At 38.1% G+C, this 4654-nt stretch overlaps 1 long non-coding RNA gene across 1 annotated transcript; it reads left to right on the top strand.

Annotated features, from left to right (window-relative positions):
• The first annotated feature begins 2321 nt into the window (after positions 1 to 2321).
• On the top strand, positions 2322 to 4423 carry LOC139640851 (uncharacterized). Its single transcript, XR_011694955.1, has 3 exons — positions 2322 to 2428; positions 3243 to 3336; positions 4137 to 4423. It is a non-coding gene; the product is annotated as an uncharacterized lncRNA (long non-coding RNA).
• Positions 4424 to 4654: the final 231 nt, after the last annotated feature.

A 4654-nucleotide genomic window follows, 5' to 3' on the forward strand; every position in this document is an offset into this window, starting at 1 on the left:
TAACAGCAGCAGAACAAACTGAGATGAAGACAAAATTGATGAAAATATGTGATATGAAGATAAACCAAAACATGAAATATATGCAGGATGAAATAAGTGAAAAAATAAAAATGTCAAGATACATGCAATAAAAACGAGTGAGATCTACTATGAAGAAAACCAATCTATAAAAAAATAAATAAATCTATAATCTGTAATTTACAGTTTATGATGTGCAAAATGTGCATCATATTCAAATTGCCAGCTCTAAAGAAGGCCATACATATGTAGATGTGTGTAGACGTGTATTGTAAAGAAAAATACTCCATAGAAAGAGATAAGAGCTATAGATTGTATTTGAATTGCATAAAATCTAATTTGTCATGCTCATATTGAACCACTGAATTAAGAAAAAAATGAATTTGTTGAATAAATAAATTCAAAAATGACATTTGTAAGACACCATTTGAAACTGAATGCAATGGCTTGAAATTGAATGTGATTATTGTCCAATTCAACTTTTAACTTTTAATTCCGTTTTCCCAATTAAAATTCCTCCTGACACACACATCAGGTCACAAGGGCCTTCTGTTCCCTGAGTGTTGACTGGAAGGGGCTAACTCCTCCTGGTTGTCTGCAAGGTAGAAATTGATGTACTGAGCCTTCTACGCAGCCCAGGACCAGTAGCTAGGACAACTCTTTCACCAAGTAGGAATAAGACTTAATCATTAGCTGAAGAAGATGAACATGGCACAGTGCCACATGGCTTGTGATTGGCTAAACAAAGAATGTTAGCCCAGTTTTGGCAGGCTTGGAGGAGGCCAGTCAACACTCAGGGAACAAAAGTCCCCATATGTGTGTCTCAGGAAGCTGAATCTGAATTAAGAAAACTGAATTTCAATTAGGAAAACCAAATTATGTGCCTTGAATTTATCAGCAAATAGACTGAATTCAATGGTTCAATATGACTATGACAAATGTATCCATTTTATATTTATATTCAAATACAATCTCTACAGGGATTGATCTCTTCCAATACTATCCACCCAATCAAATATATCCAAATACAGTATATTCTAATAAAATGATTGCACTTCACTTCTGTTCAGCGTAGAGTTTGGGAAATCCTTGAATGAACTTGAATGAAGTTTTTGGAGGAAACTTGCAGTACAGTAGGGTTTCTCTGGATTACTTGCTGTTGTGGTGGGTTTTGTAATTTCATGAGTCTGCGCTGGTGTTCAGGGAGTTCAGGCTGGTCTCATATCCAATTCCCCCACAAGGTAACACCTCATTAATAATGTTGAATAAATCATGTGTTGTTAACGCTGCCATTAAACACTCATTTAAACTCTAATTGCTTTGTAATCAATCTCACACTCGAGACTATCAAACATCCCTCTCCATAAATGTGTAGGTGTTTAGTGAGTGTGTGTGCCCATGCGTGCATTTAAGAGAGGCTGTATTGCACACACACACACACATACACACAGGATGCAGTGTGAGGGCAACACACATATTAAATCCATAGCCCTGCGGATGCTCATTGTCTATGAACTTCAGATGTGAGATCTGTTGATGTGAGGGAAAAGTTGTGTGTGTGTGTGTGTGTGTGTGTGTGATGTTAGCTCAACAATATGTGGAAAACTAACAGCTGGTGCAAAGAAAGTGACCATTGGGGTTATGGATTCAGAATAAATATTATATGGCTTAGAATGCATGGCTTATGTATTAGAGTTCGGTGCCGTTACCGTAGGCTTACCGTAGGCTTTTAGATATAAAACGTGATGTTGCTTCATTCAAGGTCAACATGCTTCATCACAGCTTCATCTTATGCCTTTCATCATAGTTTTGTTTCAACAACAAATCTAACAGTGAATTTTACGATGTAAATCAAACTAAGGAAGAACTGGACACTAATGCAAATCCTTCAACACAAACGGTTAGTCTATCCTGAGCTGTCTGTCTCTTGTTTGTCTGTTCAGCAAAATCCTCTGCACTGTAATAAGTGCTACATCCATCATGTAGGTTTAATATACTTTAAATAGTTGTGATCTAGTTTATTTTATTTGTTTTATCCTAAAAAGTATCAATATACTTTCCCTTTACTTAAAATGTGTCAGTATATATACAACAATATATTTTAAATAAAACTATCACAATTTATTTGAGTAGTTATGTCTATGTGATTGTTGTGTACATTAAATGTTATAAAAGTGAGTTGACATACACAATTTATTAGAGTAGTTATGTCGATGTGGTTGCTGTGTTCATGTAACGTAATAAAAAAAGTTGACTATCACTTTTCCCCTGATGCTTTGTGCTGCAACGTGTCTGTCTGGTCTGGGCGGGACAGGTCACTTTACCCGGGAAGGTATCAGCAGCTTGCTTGGCACTACAGCCTACTCACTCTGTTCGCCGCTGCAGAATTTTATGGATCCTGGATAAAGCGGTAAGTTGAGCAATTTTAGCCGAATGATTGGTGATGTAAAGTCGCGCTAAACCGATGACTTGAGAGGTCCCGTTCGACAGCTAACGTTAGCTAAGCAAATCTGTAGCTAGCTGCCCTGCACACATGGCAAGCTAAGTTAGCTGCCCGGTGCTAACTAACGTGATCCTGTCGACCACGGTTCTGTCACCGTATTTACCGCAACCTAACGTTACACTTGGGGAAAACAGAAACCTGAAGCGAAGCCTGTAAAATTTAATATAGGCTAAGCCAAGCCGATTTAAGTTTCAATACAGACAGGCTACAGACATGCTAGCTAAAGTATGCCTTATTAGCTAAGTTAGCTATCACGTTTCAGTCAGAGTGAGTTTTATGCACTTGTGCTCTTCATTATGTCTGCCATCTCGCTTCTCTTGTTTTGCCTCAGAGCAGGAAACTTGGTGTGTGGCCATACACGAAATTAGAACCATAAACGGTTAGATAAAACCCCTAGACAAAAGACGCTAATGCTAATGCTAGTTAATGCTAACGCTAGCTAATGTCAACTTACTGTAAGTTAGCTGTAGCTGACTGTCTGATATCGAGTGTTGTGGGTTTTGGGCAGGCAGTAGTTGTTGTTTATTTTCTCAAAAATCTAATCCAAATATAGACAAAGTAAGTTTTTTTTATTTTCCTCTCAACGAGTTGAGAACCACAGCTTTAAAGAATGCTTGGTCTATTATACTGCAATTGAATGAATAGTTGAAATACAGAGGGTGTATAGTTTGTGCTGGTGTCATCAGGCAGTGAATTTTGAACAGGTTTTACTTTTTGATAGGATCCATCTGCCTCTGTGGAGAAAAGGAGAGAAGTGCTCCTGAGATGCCTGACCGAGTGGGGGAGAGAAAGAAGAACTCATCAGTGACCACCAGGTATGTGTTAGGCTTAAAGCTATGTATCTATCTGTCTGATCAACAGTCTAACTGGTCACCCGTTTTTGATCAGTATTTTTAAGTGAATGTCTTAATGTGTTGATATTGTGATGATATTATAGGGATGATTATCATTGCTCTCAAAAGATATTTACACACTGTAGATTAGTGATGAACAGTCATTAGTAATGTGATGACCAAGCAGGTAGAGGCAAAGAACAGAAAATTGCATCCCTTTACTGTAATGCAGCCTTTAAAACCAGGAAAAGACAACACTTATGCCAGATCACGATAGTACAATACCCACACTCCATGCCATTGTCATGGCAAAGTAAGATTGGCCAACACAGCAGGCATACTTACAGATGCTGTTTGCCAATGCTATAGTACTTAGGTCCATGGCTTGGAATTCCAGATTGGAGCACTGGAAACCAACTTGAAAATTGACTTGGATGTGTAGCTTACAGGTGACTGGGACACTGGTAATGGGGTCTTCAATTTTGGTGACTCAGACTTGAAAGCAAAGGAACTGAAGCTAAACAAACTTAAGATCCAGTGATCCAAGAACATAACTGCAATTTGGTGTTGTTAACATTACACTGACAGTAAGTGCTATATGAGATTGATTTTGACATATGCTGTCAACTAGTGTAACTGTGTAATGAAGTATCCGTCACCTTTAGCAACAATGGTACAATTTTGACTTTGTGTCTGATCTATCTTTTTACCTGTCTGATCTGTTTATCTCATTACCTGTTTCTCTGACCAAACTCTTTATTCTTCTTTGTCTCCACCAATAGAGTCGTGATGAAACCGAGGTGCACGCCGAGCTCAGCAGTTGCCCGATGAAAATTTACGCGTGCCATCAGCCCGATGCCATTGGCATCATCAAAGAAGGACATCCAGTGGTCAGAGGTCTGACCAACCTGTCAAAAGCATGCTGCCTTCTCTTTGGACTTGCCTATGCCATGGAACTTAAGTATCTACCAAAACTGGCGTGTTACATGTGCTGAAAATAATTTGTCTTTTGGCAAGTTACTCATGTAATAGAATTTCAGTTGGCATTTTCCTTTTGTGTTCATTCTAATGTGCCTTAAATTAAAATGGAGTTAACTGTGTTCTAACCCTACAATCATTGTCATTACCTCATGAGGTAGATATTCAACAGCATTGTGTGCACAATTCAGCAGTTATGGCCTGTTTTGCAATCTATGGCACTGTTAGAATTGAAACCTTTGAAACAGTGGGTTGTGAAGAGTTAAATAAATGTTATAATCTTAAATCTGTCTTTCCATTTGTTCTTCTTAATTTGAAATTG

This window comes from Centroberyx affinis, unplaced genomic scaffold (genome assembly GCF_046629955.1).
Source record: "Centroberyx affinis isolate AG114_WGS23_722 - 3 ecotype Tasmania unplaced genomic scaffold, CSIRO-AGI_Caff_v1 ptg000025l_1, whole genome shotgun sequence".
Lineage (NCBI taxonomy): Eukaryota > Metazoa > Chordata > Actinopteri > Beryciformes > Berycidae > Centroberyx > Centroberyx affinis.